This window comes from Danio rerio, chromosome 7 (assembly GCF_049306965.1).
Source record: "Danio rerio strain Tuebingen ecotype United States chromosome 7, GRCz12tu, whole genome shotgun sequence".
NCBI lineage: Eukaryota > Metazoa > Chordata > Actinopteri > Cypriniformes > Danionidae > Danio > Danio rerio.
This window is the reverse complement of record NC_133182.1, coordinates 53,391,527-53,413,117: the sequence shown is the minus strand read 5'-3', so window position 1 is coordinate 53,413,117 and position 21,591 is coordinate 53,391,527. Positions and strand designations below refer to the sequence as shown.

Genomic DNA, 21,591 nt, shown 5'->3' with positions numbered 1-21,591 from the left:
ATTTATTTATTCAATATAATTGGAGATGTTACAGTGGGCTATTTCGAACTATAATTGATCTGCAGCTATAATCAAATCATGAAATGTTAGTAATAAACATTTATACACAAGTTTTCATGTGTATAAAGCATCTGTCAGAAATGCTTCTTATGTTATATGTGAATGACCCATACAGCTTAACCTTGATATTTCCTCCAACGAGAATGACATCGACTGAAACATTCTGTGGTATACTACACCTACCATTGGTACCCTTTTGGCAGTGGAAACGCAAGCCTGATAAAGGTGACCCCGTAGCAGCCCATACCATACTGTACCACTCAGTGGAAACGGGCCATAAGTAACATATTACAGAGTCACTAATATGTAGACAGTATCCTCTAGTGGATTTGTCATGTAAAACGTGCAAGGAAATGTACCAAAATCAACATATTTTACATTTAAAAAAAAAAAAAAAAGTCGGTTGAGGCATGTATTTCCAAATTAACCTGGGCTGATTTTATTAATTGCCCAAATTTGTTTAGTAAATCTGACTTTAATTGTCTGAAGTTGAAGAAACACCAAAGTATTATTATCAAAGTATGTATTTTCTGTTTTAATGCCTCACAAATTCTGCATATTATTGTCTTTGAACAATAATTGGTTTTGTAAATATATGGTGCACATGGCACAGAACAATTATTGTTGAATTAAATGTTTCAATAGCTTTTTGGCATTACATTTCATGCTTAAGAAAAGCTCAAGCCTCAAGACAGTCTAAATAATTACTGTAAATATTTATATATTTAATGAGTGTAAATGAGCTTTACTTTTGCTGAGGCAATACTGAACATAAACAGCGGGGCTTTGAGTCAGAAATTAGAAAGCAAGCATTTGTGCAAAATCATCCAGCTTTCATTAAAATACACAGACACACACACCTGCTGAAACCCAGACAGCCTAAACCTGCAAGCCGACTGACACATTGTTCTATGAGTCTTTATTTATACGTGTGAAGATCCAGCAGTTGGTTTCTCAGTTGCTTTCTGTCTCTGAACAGAGTTTCTTTTGTAACTGTGAGATGCTTCTTGTGTTTAACAGTGTGTCGGTGCTTGTGGTTGTGTGTGCGCATCTGCATCAGAGTTTCTGTAAAGAGAGCTTGTCATTCTCTGAGAACACAGATCACAAACGTACACAAGGGCGTAGTTGAGAAAAGGGACCTTTATCAGCAGCCTGTCATCAATGGGCTTATGTGTAGGGGACAGATCCACCTCTAACTAAACGACTGGGCACCCTAGTGATTGTGCCAGGAGCTTCTGCTGGCACACAGATCCATCATGTCTGATCTCCACATAGACTGGTGAAGTAGGCTGCTTCTCTGAAGAAAGTAATATGATGAAGCAGCTCAAAAAGAGCTCTAGATCAGGGGTTTAAAAAAGGGGCTCTGGGGACATGCAGGTATTTTGCAAAGGTAACAAATATATAAGTTTGAATTTGACATTTACCAAATGTGCATGGCACGGTGGCTCAGTGGTTAGTGTTGTCACCTCACTGCAAGAAGGTCGCTGGTTCGAGTCTCGGCTGGGTCAGTTAGCATTTCTGTGTAGAGTTTGCATGTTCTCCCCGTGTTGGTGTGTGTGTGTGTGTGTGTGTGAGTGAATAAGTGTGTATGGGTGTTTCCCAGTACTGGGTTGCAGTTGGAGGGGCATCCACTGTATAAAACATGTGCCGCAATTGTTGGTAATGATGAGATTAAATCATAAATGCCTGTTCAAACAATAACCATAACCATAAAAATAACTGAAAATAAAAATAGAGATCTAAAAGTTCTGAGTTTAAACCACAGCTATAATGATAAAGATGGAGTAAAATGAAATTGTTGGTACCACTTCCAAAGCTAATACATTAGGGGTATGATCTAGGGGTATGATTCTTGCTTTGGGTGCAAGAGGTCCGGATCCCGGACGGTTCAGATCCCGGACGAGCCCCCATTTGTTGCGACCTTAAACCACAAATATGGAGAAGATGAGTGCATTTGCGGTAGAAAAATATATTTATTTAAACTCATGTCACTAAACAAAATATTGTTAGCTCTATTCAGATCATGGCCTGATTCAAGGAAAATAGGCAACCACCGGACTCCGAATGCAGCCCAAAAAAACATCCAAGACAGACACGCTGTTTATAACAGGGAGAACCGATTATACACCGGTGTTTCCAATCCCAGCACAATCAGCTGGACCTGTAAACACACAGACAACTGCATACAGACGCGCACAAACACGGATGTCCAAACCCCAACAGACAACGACCACAAGGGGTCGTCACAACAGCAAGTCAGAATCTATTGATTGCTCAGCATAATTAAGTACAGCCCATTTTGAAAATGAATATTTTTCTCCATTTCTCAGTGAAGAGGCAATGTATTTTGGTGCATTTTAAACGTATATATATATATTAATATAATATTTTAGTCACCAAACTTTTTAAAAAAATTGAAAGATAATACAATTAAATTCAAGCAAAATATTGCAAAATAAATTACAACCAGTAAAATTTCAACAAAATTTTTCTTTTTTTCTTTTTGCTTCTCTTGATTTTTCCTCTTTTCTAAATTTGTATTTAATATTTTTCTATAGCATATACATTTGGCTGAAATAGTTTTTGGACCCTTATCGTGAGTTATTTTGTTGAATAAGCTCCAGAATTTTGTTAGATAAGTGCTAGAACACAGAATTTTTACAAGCCAGGATGGCAAATTTATGTATAAAGCAAAAAGCACCTCAGGCATCCACGGCTAGTTTTAGCATTATTATGTTGCCTTCTTTAAAAAATGCTGGGGAAAATAATTTGTGTGGTTTTATTCCATTACACTGACCGCAACATTAGACATTAGATATTTACATTAGATGTCGCCTATGCTATTGCTGTCTATTGGAAGGAATTCGCCAATGAAGCCACCATTTTAGTACATGGTAGCGCTTTGAAATAAATGTGGTACCAAGGTGCACTGGCCACCCAGAGCCAGAGATATATATACAATACATATATCTATGATCAGGGATATATCTATGATCAAGGTTGGAAGAGGTGTGCCAGAGCTAGTACACTTAGGCTTTGGCGCGGTACGCTTGTAGTGTGAGTGCAAAGCGCACATGAGCCCGAAACTGAAGACAAGAAGTGACTTTTACGGGACTGTTTCATATGGATGAATAATCATTCTTACTGTTCAATAAACACAAACTGTAGTAGATTATGAAAGACACAAACCCCTCTCTGCACCTTTAGCAAACCTCCTAATTCCTGCACCACGAGGACTTTATGATTGTTAATGAGTTTCAAAAGTGGCTGATCTGTTTGAAAAAATAATTGACTGTGTGTCACTGCATATCAAACCACTAAAACAATAAAACTAAAGAAATGTTCACTGTGCTGAGCGAAAGCGCATACTGAACAGTGCATCATCGACGACGTAAGCATGCCCAGGCCCGAATGTAATGTGAGTGCAGGCTGTCAGGGGAGACTGGAGAGGGGACAAGCGTGCTTCAGCCCGGTTTAAGGCAACTGTACATAGTGTCATTACGCCCTTAGTGCAAGTTGGTGCTTATTTCCTCATGGTCAGTGCAGTAAGAGACAATAACATTACCTGTTTAGCAAAAAAGTTCATAACATACAAAAATGTAAAAATCGAAGTCTTACCTATGAAATGTTCTGTCTTTATGTTTTGTTTTCTTTGTTCGCTTGCTACTACACCCGTACACAGTGCTAAAGTCCAGCATCTTCAGTCTGGCTTTAGTCTTGACTAGTGCAGTTGAATGACTTTTGTTCCTGGGAGCACTGTACAAACGTGGCGTCGCTATTGATGCATGCTCAGGGCCCGTATGCGATATCTAGTATACTTATCTATGTGACTGCGATCGCTGACTTTACTGTTTGATTAGATGGATTAGGATACACGAGCTGGATTCAGTTGTCAGATTTGCTTGATAACATAAATGAAACAGATTGTTTTTTGGTTGTCACGTTGATTCAAATATATTTATATTTATCATGCTTGGTGTGAATAGGCTTTAGGACTGATTCTGCTGATTTTGTTGCTGATTAGTAGGCTTATTTTCTTTGCATTTTGAAGCACTTATATTCAACAATAATATAGATAATGTTGTAATAAATTAAATATTAGTTAAATGTTTTGTTGCAATTTATTATATTATTACAGCTGTTTTCTATAATATATTTTACAGTATAATTTATTGCAGTAATGCTGATTTTCAGCTGGTTTGAATGTTATCACTCGATTTAATGGGTGTTACCAGTGGTTATCAGCTGATAGATATGGATCAGTAGGGGCCTCCTGCGCCTACTAGTAGGCTCAAAAGGCTGTTATCAACTATCTATTTATCCATCTATCAATATCCCATATGCTGCGGCCGGATGTTAACAAAAATTATAGTATGTATTAAATTTCTCATTAATTGTATTGCATTAACTTCTACCCCTACCACAACCGTCACAGTTATGTAAAAACAGATCTGGATCTGGAGTCTTCTCTATTAGTACTGTATAACTGATTAACCATCATAGATATTTATATTATTTATTAAATTTCTCATGAATTATATTTTATTAACTTCTATACCTACCCCAACCCAACCCAACCGTCAAAGTAAAGTAAAACAGATCTGGATTTAGAGTCTTCTCTATTAGTATTGCTGATTAACCATGTGGATGGATGATAACAGTCTTCTGAGCCTACCAGGCTGGAGGAGTACCAGTAGGTGCAGAAGGCCTCTACTGGCCCATATCTATCAGCTGATTACTACAGATAAAGGCTATTCAATCGAGTGATAACATTCAAAGCGGGTGTGAATTTTCAGTGGCAGTTCAGATATCATGTCAATATGCTAATTTGGTAGTAATGATAGATGAATGTTTATTATCAATGTTGAAAACAGTTGCTGATTAATATTTTTGTGCCAACCATTTTGATCATCAGTGAGTCAAAGCTAAGCTTTCCATCTTTTAGAGTTACATTTTGAGCATCTCTCAGGCCATATTTCAGTCAGTCCTGAGTCTCCTTTCTGTGCTGTTAACTGTTTTTGCTTGCAAAAAGCAGATCTCTCTGTGCTTCCGCCTCTGGCATCAGGTCAGTTGTCCTCGTTTGCACAGAGACTTTTGATGTAGGATTTGAGTCGCTCCACCCCACTTTCTCCATCCTATCATAGCGCGAGCTGAACAAGTAACCCGTCGTCCCTTTGAACCTCCCTGCTCTGCATGCACATCACTCTCCTCCTCCTCATTCAGATAAACTGAGCAGTTTAGCCGGAATTACAATCCCTTAATCCAGTGCAGCATGGAGGAGTTTAACAGAGATGAGCACGCACAATAATCAAATGAAATGAATAGGAAGAAATGACAATATGAAATACATAAACAGATAAAAGAGCGTCTGAAAACAAGATTACATCACTAAAGAATGCTTTTATGGATCATTGTCAAATAGAGAAAATGGCTAGACGAGGAGTACAGTTGAAGCATTTTAGGTGTGTGTGTGTAATCCAGCGGGTGGATGCACAGTTAGGGGTTGTAATCTGCCTTGTTCTTGCTCTTCTATGCTGCCAGTCGTCGAGTCGGATTATTAATCTACAGCCAATTATTCCAAATCTCAATCTGCGGCCAGATGTCTGCTGCTCTAGATTCAGATAAAACATCAATGTCACGCACACACATCTCTCCGTGACAGTAGGATATCTGACTTCATGCTGTAAAACAGAAAGAACAGGATTGGAGCTGAATGATAGTGTGATTGACTGCTCTCATCTGAACACATTGTGGATCTGCTCTGAGGTAGCGTAAGACCCCATTTATCCTTTGTTCTGTTCTTAGATCTGTTTTTTTTTACTCTGTTACTTACTGTTTCTCACAGTGCCTGAGATTCAGTTCATCTGGAGAAAGGAGACATTTCACAGTTTACTAAGTGAAGTCAGTGAAGCAAGTGGCATTATTTACTTTAAAAGTCTTGCAGCTAGGGCTGAACAATATATCGTCTGAGCATTGATATCACAATGTTTTTTTTCGCAATAGTCACATCGCAGAATTTAAATGATTTAGTAAAGATGAAATGATCTAGGTTTTATTATTTTAAAATAATGATGACGATGTAATTTTATTGTTCGATTTCTGTACATGAATACTGCAAGACTCTCCAGAAAACCATCAAGCACTGTTTATTTGACTTTTATCTTAGCTCTGCTGTATTTAGATATGCTTGTCATTTATTATGATTTATGCAAATGCTCTGGATCGAAACAGACTTGATCATCTCAATCTATCTAAATGAATAAAATCTTTTCAAATAGAGTTATTCGATTCATCTGGTGAAATTATGTTTGTATCACAGTATATATCACAGAAAAACCAAATATGGCAATTTCAGACTTTTCTAATATCGTGCAGCCCTAGTATAAACATTGAACCTGTGATGTTTGTAGATTTTTCATTATCATCGGCTCTGCCTGTTTGCAATCTAATTTGTGATGTACATATGCACTGCATGTTGGCCATTCTGAAAATAAGCTGTAAATTATATATTGTCATTAGATAAATAGCAGAACTGGCCACTTCTGTAACTGCATTACTACAACACAGATTAGAAATAAGTGAATTTTTGTGAAACCACATACTTCAAATGTACTTCAACATATGTTTGACTGCAATTTCCATGTAAAATGAATGCTATGGGGCACTATGACACAAAAACTTTTGTTGTTTTTTTACTAATTATATTCACAGAGACATATTCCTGATGGATAAAGGCTTATTTTTATGCAGTTGTTTGCGCAATACCAAATAAATGCCACACAAACAACTGAAAGTTGTGTAAAATTTGTTTTCAAATACACTTCCATCTATCTACAGTACATATACAGAATATGGTGCTGCCAATTTGATCAGCAGCTCCCTTTGTATGGTGTTGTACTTGATTGTCATTAAGTCTGGTGAGCCATTGATTAAAGTGTGGCAAGCCACTAATGTAGGTAATATAGAGTAGTAGATTATTTGTTCTGTAGTGTAATTAAAGCTGATTTGGTTAGCTCCTACACTGAAAAAAGTGTTGCATGCAGAACTGTTGCAAACAATTTATTTGTGTTGAATTTAAACAAACAAATTAAGTTTAATAATGTTCAACCTAATTTGTTTGTTTAAATTTAGCCCAAATAAATTGTTTACAACCACTTAATGTAAAAAACTGAGTAAATCCAAAGAATCATCTCTGAATATATTTTTTTTCAGTGTATAATATGAAAGGTAAGGTACTATTCAATGATTAGATTTGACACTATGCATTCTCAGACTATTTTTAGGCCTATTGTTTGTTACTCTCTACAGTAAGGTTCTGGTAATTTAACTAAAGTCAGTGTAAAGAGAACTACAAAATCATTTATTAATCCTAGTGATGTTAATTTCTTAGGTAATGCCGGTAACACTTTATTTTGACGGTCCACTTGAATATTAGTCGACTGTCTGCTTCATATCTGCTGATACTGCTCCTTCAACAGACATTTAACTGACTATAAGAAACTTTGCAAGTACATGTCAACTGACACTAACCATAACCCTAACCCCAACCTAACAGTCTACTTATAGTCTAATGAGAATTAGTTGGCATGTAGATGCAATGTAACTTAATTCAACAAAAGGACCATCAAAATGAAGTGTGACCGTAATGCCTAATAATGCATAAAATCGGCACAAACATTTTATTAAATTGAGTTATTAACTAATACACTGAGTTTTTTAAATGAACATTAACCTATCTATGGCTATTCCTCATTGTTGATTTTAATGTTTAATGAGAATATAAAGTATTATCTAATGTATTTTATCATTCTTTTTTAATATAATTTGTTTAAAACATTTATTTACTCTGAACATGTACAATAAAACAACACACAAAGTATTTTTAAAGAAATCATTTTGCAGCTTAGCTTACGTTATGATTGGCAGTAGTGGTCACATGAACTACAAATCTTGCAGTCACACACTGGCTTCAGTTCACCTCCTTATTATTGCAGTCCATGACTACTGATTACATATATATATTTTGTAATCTATATTTTGAAGAAATGAAAGGTGAGTAAATGATGACAGAAATTTCAGTTTTGAGTAAACTATCCCTCTCTCCACTACATAATTAGGACTTTAGTTGATTAAAACAACACTGCTTTTGTTATCCGTTGACTGTAAAATGTCACATGGGTCACTGAATGTGTGTGGTCTGAGAAATGGACAAGCGGAGATGACAACAGTAGCAGAGCATCTCTGATCTCATCTTACTCTCACACTGTCCTCAGTCCAGCAGCAGATGAAAAACAATAGGATCAGTGCAGCTGTGATGCCAGCTGTCACTTTCAGCTCCAGAGCAGGACAAACCCCCTGTAGTACAGTGATAAGTCAGAGACAGCTGTTACTGTGTGAGCTCTGATCATCCTCACTGTTTCTCCATGTCTGTATGTGATATTCAGCCCTTTATGTGATCTTCTTATATGAGCAGTTGGACACAAAAATCAATAATAGCACATTCAGACTCAATTTTAGCAAGCAGCGCTGGAGAAAATTTAAGTAACTTTTGACTTTTTACATGGTAAGATTTTGACCCTTGTTGAAATATCATTTGTTTTGCATATCATTTGGATTCAAAAATTCATCGGCTTTCATGTGATGCTATGAGGTCAAAAGTAGAGAGAGCGAAAGCCTTGTGATAAGTAGTGAGATGTAATATTTGAGCTTGAGTTGAGGGATGAAGGTGCTGCTCTTTTGTGCTGATTAATGTTGCAGCAAATGCAGTTAGTTTGCGTGATGCTACTTTTTGTGGATTTTAAAATATAAGTTCACAAAAGAAAGATTGATTTTATTTTTATAATTTACTCACCCTCATGGTGGTCCAAATGTATATGCAAACCCTCTGCAAAACCCTAATGAAAAGATGTTGTAATAGCTGGGGCATGTATGAACAATAGCTGCGTTTCCACTTTCGTGCTTAAAGCGAGTGAGCCAGGGCAAACAAATGCCAGTCGCGTTTCCACTGTCACTTCTGGGCCCTAATCGGGCCAGCAGCCTGCCTTTTTTGACCCGCCGAATACCTTGGGCCAAAAAGGGCCAGCTGGGGCTTCGGGGCAGAGTGAAAGAGGAGGCGGATACTAGTTTTCTGATCGCACATCAGTACATGCGCCAAACAAATAAACAAATAAATAAAAAAGGGAAAGAAAACATATAGCCTTTTAGGCTGGAGTCTTTTTGCTTGTTTTCCTTTTAAATTTTGATCTGTTGCATAAAATAACAAAGTTTTAATTTATAAGTGACATTCTTTGCTGCGTCTTACTTGATGTTTCAATAACGCAAAATAATCTGTACATATTAAATGCTACATGTTGAATGTTCTGGAAAGGTGCACAACAGGGTTTGAGTTAGAGATCTACTAAACGGAAATTTCTTTATGATTACATTATTATCGCAGTGACCAAAATGATCATGGTTGTCAATATTATCACAGTTTAAAAATGTTCCAAACCAAATTTAATACAGTTAAGGCATTCCATCAAGTTTTGTATTTAAAAATGAACAAATAACAAATACAAATGGCAGCTTAGTGCAATTTTGCAACAATTTTAACATATGCAATTAGATTTGTTTACTTATGTTTGTGTTATTTCATCTACAGTTTTTTATAGGTACATTTAATTCCATTATTCAAGCTATTTTTTGTTAATCCTGCACTTGTAAAACTATTTCACATGGATCCATGTCATGCCTGCTACCAGGATGCCATAACTGACGGGCATTTTGATCCCATAGGGGGGCACTAGACCTGGTGACTGATTTTGGTCCCTCATGTTCCTTTCATTTAGGCTATTTATGCAATTATTTCTTATTACTTTGCATTACTGCCTAAGTTACTGATGTAAGGCCGTAATATACTTTTTACAGTAATAATAATAGGCACATTTTCGCTACTACTGACTTTATCATTGAGACCGTTTACATAAAAGCAGACGGACGTGGCTTTAGCACCAAACGAGTGATTTAAACTATATTTTATACTCATTATTTCTTTCCATTTTATTATAAATAATATAAATGTTTAAAGTTTTAGGTTAAGACATAAAACTATGCCCACACATGCAATTATACTATTCATATAATTGGTAAATAAATATAGTGAAATCAGCATAACCGAGTCATTATGTTTCACGGATTGCCTATTAACCGCCAATGTTAGAAAAAAAGTTAAATGTAAGAATCTAATGTTATTTCAAAAGAGTAGTTCCTAAATGTGTTACTTAGTTACATTTTAAAGCATTAGTGTAACAAAACAGAGATTCTGCTTACCTAAAATACCTAAAAAATATACCTAGAAAAAATAATTAAATAAAAATTTCACAGTTATTACCGTAAAAATTGGTTACATTTTGGCATGGGTATTTCATGACATTTTAATAATATAAATAATAATGAATATGATAAATTATTATAATTAATTGTAGTGTAGACTACTGTGGATCTGTGCAGTGTCCAACTAAACATTTTTATTAGGTTACTTTAATATTAATCCCTAACTGAAAAACTATGTGAAAATAACTGGTAGATGCTAAAATTAATTAATAACAAATTTCTTTTGTGTTTTTTTTCACTTTAGAGCTCAAGAAAGTTGTATCTAAACAATAAGTTTACCAAAATATGAAATGAATTAGGCTGCTCGACTTCATGTCATTCACTAGTCCAGTTTTCTCCCGTGTGAGTTTAAAGTGCACCCCCGCCACCGCGTGCACGTTTATATGAGCGCATCCTGACCTGACGCGGGGACCAGACCTCTGGGCTATTGCTTTGATTTCACAAATATCATAATTTAATTGCTTTTTCATATTATAAAATATCTAAATTTGTGTTCTGAAGGTTAAAATGACGGAAGTGTTGGTAATTTATAACAAAAAGATTTTTTGAAAGATTGATGACAGAAGTTTTGAGTAAACTAATCTTTTATGAAAACTCTCCCCCGTAGTGCCGGGCCTGATCCATGTTTACATTGTTTTTCACAAAACTGCATAAAGCTGCTTTATAAATGTCAAAAAGTATTTTACGAGTTTTCAAAATTGTATTAATTACTCAGGATTTTAATGAAAATGAAATGTTAAATGCTAATACTAACTTTAAGAAACTATTCAGAAACTAACTTTCAGTAACGGGGACAATTCTAGTTTGTGATACTTATTTCTTCTTTGATGGGTGTGTTAAAAATGTCAGCTCCAACAGCAGCAACATGGCTCACACTTTATTTTGACGGTCCGTTTGTTGAATTTAAGGGTGCTTTCACACCTAGACTTTTGTTTCGGAACCTGTCTCGGTTGCCCAGTTAGCTTTTGGTCTGTTTAGAAAATTTGCTGTGTGAAAGCGAACCGCACCAAGAACAAAGAGCAACAATATAACAGTTTTAATCCCTGTTTTGGAACAAATTAATCGATTGACAGGTGTGAAAGCACCCTAAGTTACATCGGATCTACATGCCAACTAATTCTCATTAGATTATAAGTAGACTGTAAGGTTGGGGTTAGGGTTGGTGTTAGTGTAAGTTAACATGTACTTGCAAAGTTTCTTAGAGTCAGTTAAATGTCTGTTGAAGGAGCAGTATCTGTAATGTCATGTAATCTTTGATGACTTATCCTCAAATGGACCATCAAAATAAAGTGTTACCGAAACTTGTATATAAAACATGCAGTATTAAAGAAACAGCTCACAAAATGGGTAGAGCAAGTACTGTATATTGTTTACATTAAATGCTAAACAACTGAAATTGTAAAAGCACAACTATAGATTCAAGTTTTTAAAACTTTAACATAACGGCAATGTCTTGTGGTCCATATTCTTTCCTTAGAAAGGTGCTAGACACTGATTAATGTGACAAAAATAAAATAGATATCCATAAATATAGTGTTAGTGAACTGTGAAGAAATACTTTCATACAATTTTCAAATACAACATAAACTCGCAATATTATTGCACAACAACAGTGATCAGTAATAATGATAAGCCTAATACTCACAATAAGAGTAAAAAGACCATTTTGAGGGAAGTAAACAATAACAATTGTCCCAATGTATTCCCTGGTTTTACAGTTTTAAGTTCTAAAGCTACCGAAAATCCAAAAAGGTCCCCATATTGATAAATAATGTTTTGATAGCTGTTTTAACTTTAAGTTATGATTGAATTGTCTCTTGTTACATTTATTAAATAATTTGACAACAAGCAGGAAATGTTCATGGGCCAATGACATGACCACATTGAAATGGTCTGTGGATTGTCCTTCACCTGAAATGTTGATCATCCAACATTTTTTCGTTTCATCCTGAAAGGTGAGGCAAATGTTAGAAGACAATAATTAGTTTCCACTTTCCTTCACTCTATTGGGATGTTGTTGTTTTTTTAAATCTTGGATGGCAAGGATATTAATAGTAACACCAAGTGTATTACACATTATTAAACACATATTATTAATGATTTCATCAGGCTCTGAAAATTCTTTAAAAAAAAAAAACACACAAAGAATGGCCTTCTCAGCTGCCATAGTTGCAATGTTTGCATCATCAGAATATGGTGTTCGAAGCGCCACTGTTCATTCATTCTTTGGTTCATTCATTCATTTTCTTTTCGGCTCAGTCCCTTTATTAATCCAGGGTCGCCACAGTGGAATGAACCACCAACTTGCACCACTGTTTCAATATAAATTAAATTTAAATTATGTTTTGCAATGTTTTTTTTTCTAGGCTGAATGCAGCTGTTCTGCTATTTACTTCCACCTACACTGTAGCAAAAATCTAATTAACAGTTTCTGTATTTTGTGGTTTACAAGTGTTTTCTGGTTATTTTTAGATGTTAAGTGCATTATGGCACCTTCATCTCTGCTCTGTCGGGTTTTGATGATGAAAATTCAACTCTACAGTTGAACAAAGTGACTTTTAGTGACATTTTAGTAGTTTTTTCTGTAAAACAACAAAAATGTATACAACACCAACCCAGACAATATATCACTTTAAACTATTAAAGATGTGCAAGTCACTTTTTCCAACTTTTCAAGGCAAAAATTTGTTGGAAGAAATTCTAAAATGCATAAAAAGCATAAAAAGCTTTAATAAACAATCAAAAATAAACACACGAATTACAAAATTTGGAAAACTGCTAATTTGCAGATATTTTTTACTGTGTAGTCTGCTCATGAGCGCCACCAAGCCATAGTTAGTGTAACAGCAGCAATTCTTGCCATGTGACCAAAAGCTTGAATTTTATTGGTTGGGTTAATAAATTATGTGCATAAAAAGAGATCAGAGCACAAAATCAAAATGTTAAAAAATGTCATATAATGCGTTTATAAAATCATGAGGGGGTTCTCTCCACACCACCACCAGTGTGCAGCATCCACTTGGATGATGTTACAGCCGCCACAGGTCAACAGCGCCAGTGCGCTCACCAAACACCAGCTATAGACGGAGTGGAGACACAGTAATAGAGCGAATTCAGTGGATGGGGATGATTAGGAGGCCATTATCGGTAAGGGGTGATGGAGGGGATTTGACCAAGACACCGGGGTCACACACCTACTCTTTACGAGAAGTGACATGGGAGAGTCAGGACCTCAGTTTAACGTCTCACCCGAAAGACGGCGCCCACTGACAGTATAGAGTCCCCTTCACTATACAGGGGCATTAGGACTCACTCAAACTGCAGGTTGAGCGCCCCCTGCTGGCCTCACTAACAGTACTTTAACAGCAACCTAGCTTTCCCTTGTGATCTCCCATCCAGATGTTGACCAGGCTCGGTCTGACTACATAAATCTCTAAATAAATTAACTAAATAAAAAATAGTTTGTTTGTTTAAAAGCAGATGCTGTTTGTGCAGATTATTCAAACAACAATTCTGGTGGCCTTGAGCACTAAAAAAAAAAAAAAAAACTAAAAGGGTAAGAATTACATTACAATCCCATATTTTAAATGTGGCTCCAGTCATTTGGACTCCTCTCCACATAATAGCAACATGTGTGTATTCATGTGTGCATATGAATGAGCCTGAATGGCTGTTTGTGTGTGTAATGGTGCAGGGAGTGTTTACTCAGGTAATGTTATTGTGTTTGACCTCAGGTTGCCCTCAACAACTGAGCCAGTCTTTGCCTGTGCACTTCCTCTGCCCCTTCCTTCCCTTCACTCCTGTTTTTAAAGGAAAGACTTTTTGATCATTATGGAGGGTCTGGGAATCAGTATTTGAGGTGAAAGGGCAAACCCTGTCTCTGTTTAAGTCAACGATACATACAGATATTATAAAAGTTTTAGAGCAAAATATTTAAATGCAGTTAGAAATTGTGGTTTCGCTTTGTGGAAAATACATTGAATACTTGTATGTGTATAGACCATTTCAATGTGGTCATGTCATTGGCCTATGGACATTTCCTGCTTGTTATCAAACTATTTTATAACTGTAACAAGAGGCAATTCAATCATAACTTAATTTTAAAACAGCAAAACATCAAAACATCATCAATTTGTGGCTCTTTTTAGATTCTCAGAAGCTGTAGAAATTAAAAATGTAAAACAGGAAGTACGTTGAGAGCATTGTTTTTGTTTACATCCCTCAAAATGATCTATAAAGCTAAAATGTGATTAAATATGGAGAAAAAAGTGACAACACCTTTAAACATCCATGATAAGTTGACCTCATTATATATAGGAGGTCAACTTAACGTGTGAATGAATGTGAGGAGAATATGAAAATTCTATATTTAGTTTTAATGAAAATATTCATGTCAAATTGATGTCATATTCACTGGGTTCTATGTAAAGTTAGAACTCGAATCAGCGACATTTTTGCTTTGAGGTGACAGTGCTAACCACTGAGCCACCGTGTCACCCCTATTCACTTATTTTTATTTTTCAGTAGTTGTTGAACTATGATTAATAAATGCTATTAATATATGTTTTTTTCATTCTTGGTTCATGCTAGTAAATACATTAACTGATGAAGCCTTGTTGTGAATGATTGGAATTTTAGTAAACTATGCTTGTTTTGTTCCTTTAATCTTTATTCAATCTTTTACTTATATAATACAATGTTATGTACAGTATAGTAGGCATCCTTCACATGTCTGCATACAAATAGTAATACTTTTTTTAGATTTCAGTCTAAATGAAGGGAGAATCATTTCTTCACACTTAATTTCTTAACTTTTTTAATGAGGATTTTTTACACAACATTGAGAATTCACTGCACTGAAAAAAATGATGTCAGCAAAATTGTAGCAAACAATCTATTTATGTTGAATTTTAACAAACAAATTAAATTTAGTAATGTTTAACTTTGTTTAAATTCAGCCCAAATAAATTTGTTTACAATCACGTATCTTAATTTTTTTTGTAAATCCAAGAAATCATATTTGAATCATTTTTTTTCAGTGTGTTACAACACAATATTTGTACTCTTCACAGCATCTCAAGTGTGTGCATGTCTGTGTGTGTTTGTGCGTGCCTGTGTCCTTGAATATGTGGTTTAGGGGTTTATAGGAACACAACTGTGTGTTATGACATGAGTATTACAGTGTAAACTGTACTGCCTAGTTTGTGACTGCCTTTGACCTTGTGTGACTTCTTGAAGGTTGTTAGAGGTATGGAAAATGCAAAAAAACATAAAGGAAATCAACTTCCATGTTGCTTCGGTTTCTCCCACAGCAAAGACATATGCGCATGTGAATTGAATAAACTAAATTGGCCATAGTGAATGTGTGTGAATGAGTGTGTATGGATGTTTCCCATTGCTGGGTTGCAGCTGGAAGGGCATCCGCTGCGTAAAACATGTGCTGGATAAATTGGAGGTTCATTCAGCTGTTGGGACCCCAGATTAATAAAGGGATTAAGCCAAAGGTAAATTGAATGAATCAACTTCCATGCTGTCGTTGTTGCTGATAGGTGTTGTCAGTAAGATTCCACTATTCCAATTCCCATAAGAAAATGCAATTATTTATAATCAAAGAGCGATTTTCTTAAAATAGCAAAAGTTAAAAAGAAATTCTTATCCCAACCACTAACTACAAAATAAATGAATAATGACAGAAAATCTTCAGCACTTAACCAAAGCCTACGTACACTACTCCAGCTAATTAAACAAAAACATCCAAAAAATAGCATCTGCTCCTTGCTTAGAATGCAAACAAGTTTACTAGATGAATGTATGGGAGTCACATGAAAAACTTCCATACTAATGATGATAAGACTGATAAAAACATGTTACTAATTAGCCTAAAAACATATTACTAAATGATCATGATTCATCAAATAAAAAAGTACTAGTTGTTTTCTACGACAGTTGTGTTTAGGGTTAAGGGATTTTAAAAGGGTTTTTAAAAGCACCGATAGACCTAAACCCAACTGAGCAATACAAAAAAAGAAAAGCCCTCACCTGATTTTTACCACGTTTTCAGATTTTACCACTATCTCACCCTGTTATTTACTTGTTTATTTTATTTTGTTTTATTTTTGGGGCTTCTGTTTTGGTCTTATCTGCTTTCTGGAACCGTTCTTTACCGGACTCGAACTTTGTTGTCGCAGTCAATTTTGCTCTGCATCTCAAGTTCATTGATGAACATGTCGAGCTACTGGACAAACTGGTAACAGCAGGAAAGCCCCCCCATAAGGAGGTAAGCATTCGTTTTAATGATGAAATGTATATAGGGCTATAATTTCAGAATGAGCCTGTTTTTTGTTTTTTTGTTGTTGGTTTGCCTATACATTTGAGGGACAAAAATTCTTGCTATTAAAGTAAAAAACAGTAATATTCAACTTGTGAGAAAATATGAGTCCTCTATGTAAGGCTATCACTGGGGTTTTCCAAAGGGTCCATATTAATACCTTAAAAGTACATTTTAGTATCTAGACATTTCAAAAGGTGTACTATTTTACTGTTAGATGCTTATTTGTGTTTCTAATGTATCAATGTGGACCATTTAGGTACAACTGAAACGGTTACCAGTGTTCTGTTGATTTGTCCTATCTTGTCAGATTAATCAACCTTCTATTCAAAATGTAGGTAGGACATTTTGATGACGCAATATGCTACCCATCAGATTTTGCTCTCTGTGTAAATGTTAATGTGGATTAGTGCGATATGAAGCTGTAATATTGCCCTAGCCTACTTAATCCCTCACCCCAACCTCAAAACCATTCAAATACAGTGTTGGTAGCATAATCTGATGGGTAGGATAAAATGTCAGGACACCGGCTTGTGTAGCTCCTTTCTGAGAACACGATAGACATGTCAATATAGAACAAACTTGTAAGTGTGTGTGTGTGTGTGTGTATTATTAACATACACAAGGAAGGCTGAGGTAAGTGATGTGTGTGTCTTCTGATTAAACATTTGTTTCATCATGTGTTTGTGTAGACCTGCCCATTTGTTTTAGAACTGAATGGTTAAAATCTATGCAGTTCAACAATATGTGTGATGTTGTGTGTGTTGTTCTTGTACATATTCTATTGCAGAGGCTTCATGGAATTATTTACTTAGACAAATTCACTGCCTCTGGTCTTATATCTATTTTGCAAGAAGGGAGATGTGTATGTGTGTGTGTGTGTGGTACAGTGTGTGAGTATGAATGCATGAGCACATGTATTGATCTCTCTGCATCTTTGAGCCTGCGTGAGCAGGTGAGTGTACAAATTTGGAGATGTGACCTCTGTGTGACGTGTGTGTTTGTTTGTGTGTGTGTGTGTGTGTGAAGGGGCGGGGCACGTGATGTTTACCAGACAGATGTCTGTGATGAATTGATAATGGTGAACAGCGTTGTGGCTTTGAATGCTAAACCTCCAGTCTGCAGTAGAGGGAGGGACCTGCCCTCTCCACTGCAGTGTGCGTGTGTGTATCTGTGTGTGTGCGTGTGTGTGTGCAGCCAGTTAGCGGCTCGGACAGCAAGCCTCTGTCAGAAGCAGCCTCGGCTCATAACAGGATTTTACACTCGTTTATTATCCTCCGCTATTTATTACTCAGTTCCAATCTCCTCCTTTTCAGGAAAAAGTGGGCTGACAGTCATCTGTCCTTGGGAAGCTTCCTTCCTTTACTGATCAGCACGCAGACGGCAACAAACGCACTCTAGCTGCCATGTCTGCGCTTGTGTGTTTATATTTGGTGGTGATCTATCACTGCCATAGCCTTACAGCACCTTTCTCAGCAGGAGTCTCTCTTTCTATCTGCTGTTCTCACCTTCTAGTGTGTGTTTTTACTTACCATCTCTCTCTCTCTCTTTCTCTCCTCCTCTCAGTATTCCTCTCCTGCTCTCTGCCTCTTGTGATTCTCATCTCTCCCTCTCTATTCCCTCACTCTCTCCCTGTTTGCCGCATCTTTGGTCCTCCTCTCTATCATTTCCATCCTCATCTCTCTCCTTCTCACTCTATTCCATTGGCATGACTGTAGAACAGGGATGTGAAAAGCAATGACCATTGAAAACAAATGCCATGAACTCGCAAACAATATCTGGCAAATTGATGGAAGGTTAAATTCAGAGTGAAATGGAAATTCACTGGCGATGTTGTGGCGCAGTGGGTAGCACGTTTGCCTCACAGCAAGAAGGTTGCTGGTTTGAGTCTCAGCTGGGTCAGTTGGCATTTCTGTGTAGAGTTTGCATGTTCTCCCCGTGTTGGTGTGGGTTTCTTCTGGGTGCTGTGGTACAGGGGAATTGGGTAAGCTAAATTGGCTGTAGTGTATGTGTGTGATTAAGGGTGTATGGGTGTTTCCCATCGATGTGTTGCAGCTGGAACGGCATCTATTGTGTAAAACACATGCTGGATAAGTTGGTGGTTCATTCAATAAAGGGACTAAGCCGAAAAGAAAATGAATGAATGGATGGAAATTCCCCAAAGTGATGTATTTTCTAAATGCTTGTTATAGATTCACATTTTGTGAATGATTCATTAATGCGTTTTTGATAACCCATTTCAGACTAAAATAAAACAAACTATACACAATATGGAACTAAATATATGTTGCTGGTTTACTTCAATTGCATTCCAACTTTAACTGTTAAAAGTCTCCTTTAGCCCCTCCTCTTTTAAAAAGGCGGATGGTTTTTCACCACTTTTGCCAGTGAGAGTGGATGAGCTTAAGCGCATCAAACAATGGATATTTACATTAGATGTTGCTACGCTATTGTTGTATATTGGAAGGAATGCCTCAATAGAGCTGTCATTTTGTCGGTGCAGTAGCCTAGTGGTTTGAGCGCTGACATGTGGTAGGGTAGCATGTCAGGGTGTCCCGAGTTTGAAGTCTGGCTCGAGGCATTTCCCTACCCTCTCTGAATCTTTAAAAAATAGAGCTTCCATTTTAGTACAGGGTATCACTCCTTAGAAATGATTGTGAGACCATGAAGGTGCAGTGAAGGACTGGCCATCCGGAGCCATAGATATATACACATATATACATATATCAATGATCTAGAGTGTTCCCAGTGGTCAGTAGGCAAATATTTCTTTTAATTACAAAAATTATAATTTTACATCACTTTTTCACATTGATGGATAAGTGACCGCACGGGCAATGTTGGCATTTCTGTGTGTTTGCATGTTCTCCCTGTGATCATGTGAGTTTCCTCTGGGTGCTCCGGTTTCCCCCACAGTCCAAACAGATGCGCTATAGATGAATTGTGTAGGCTAAATTGTCCATAGTGTATGTGTGTGTAGGAGTGTGTATAGATGTTTCCCAGTGATAGGTTGCAGCTGGAAGGGCATCTGCTGTGTAAAACATATGCTGGATAAGTTGGCGGTTCATTCCTCTGTGGCGACCCCAGATTAATAAAGGGACTAAGCTAAAAAAAAGTGAAAGAAACACATATTGTTGCGTCTCTGAACACTTTCGAAGCTATATTATGCATATTAATAAAGTTGCATCTTATTCACAATAGAGCGCGCTGATTGGTTCGAACCAATTATTTTTCATGATATATGCTGAAAAGTCAATGATGTCACTTTGTACCAGCCGGTAGAGACAGCCAATTTCCACACTGGAACTTACACAATGATCTCATTGCGTGACGTAGCTTCAAAATTTCTTTTCAAACTGGAAGAATGAATTTGCTCAAAACAATGCAAAAACAACCAATTTTCATATGTTGGCTGAAAATATGTGTCCTAATAGTGTTTTTAGCTGTGTGGGACCTATACAGTTGAAGTCAGAATTATTAGCCCCCCTTAATAATTAGCCCCTCTGTTTATTATTTTTCCCAATTTCTGTTTCTAAACATTATAGTTTTAATAACTCATTTCTAATAACTGATTTATTTTATCTTTGCCATGATGACAGCATAAGGTGATGCAGTGGCGCAGAAGGTAGTGCTGTCGGCTCACAGTAAGAAGGTTGCTGGTTTGAGCCTCGGCTGGGTCAGTTGGCGTTTCTGTGTGGAGTTTGCATGTTCTCCCTGTGTTCGCGTGGGTTTCCTCCGGGTGCTCTGATTTCCACCACAGTCCAATGACATGTGGTACAGGTGAATTGGGTAGGCTAAATTGTCTGTAGTGTATGAGTGTGTGTGGATGTTTCCCAGAGATGGATTGTGGCTGGAAGGGCATCCGCTGTGTGAAAACATGCTTGATAAGTTGGTGGTTCATTCCGCTGTGGTGACCCTGGATTAATATAGTGACTGAGCCAAAAAGAAAATGAACGAATGAATGATGACAGTAAATAATATTTTACTATATATTTTCAAGACACTTCTATACAGCCCAAAGTGACATTTAAATGCGTTACTAGGTTAATTAGGTAAACTAGGCAGGTTAGAGTAATTAGGCAAGTTATTGTTTAATGATGGTTTGTTCTGTAGACTATCTGAAAAAAATATAGCTTAAAGGCACTAATAATTTTGTCCATAAAATGTTTATTAAAAAATTTAAAACTGCTTTTATTTTAGCCGAAATAAAACAAATAAGACTTTCTCCAGAAGACAAAATATTATCAGACATACTGTGAAAATTCCCTTGCTCTGTTAAACATCAATTGGGAAATTTTTAAAAAAGAAAAAAAAATATTCAAAGGAGGGCTAATAATTCTGACTTTAAATGTTCATGACTGTCTACATCTTAAAAATGTGTTTTGGTGTTTTGTGACCCTTTAAATGAGCATGCACAAGTCTGTTTACTAAGCATAAACAGTTTAAGAGAGTAAAGACAGTTGGCACCTTTTCCATGCTGTATTACAGACAAAAAAAAAATTAATATTTTCCTGTATATGTTCTATACAGTAGACAGTCATTATGTTTTTAAGTGGTAGCAGCATTTTCATTCTTGAGTGAATTGCCCTCTTTTTCACATTACAGTGCTCAGTATAAATGAGTACACGCCATTTTGAAAATGAAATTTTTTCTCCATTTCTCAGTGTATAGGCAATCTATTTTGGTGCATTTAAACAAAACAGATTCATTAAACAGATATATTTATTAAACTAATATTTTAGTCACCAAACATGTTTAGAAATTAAAAGATAATACAATTAAATATTGCAAAATAATTTACAACCTACAAAATTTCAACAAAAAAAATTCTA

General features: G+C 36.3%; 1 protein-coding gene across 7 annotated transcripts in view; it reads left to right on the top strand.

Moving 5' to 3' along the window:
• nhsl2 (NHS-like 2) overlaps positions 1-21,591 on the top strand; it is a 155,426-nt gene that overhangs the window by 58,456 nt on the left and 75,379 nt on the right. The window contains exon 1 of one of the 7 annotated variants that reach the window (XM_073907326.1): positions 5,282-5,826. The exons of 5 other annotated variants lie outside the window; for them this stretch is intronic. The gene's annotated coding sequence lies outside the window, so the exon portion shown is untranslated. Of the gene's footprint in view, positions 1-5,281; positions 5,827-21,591 lie in introns of those variants that run through there. One more of the 7 variants, XM_073907328.1, reaches the window with a different exon arrangement.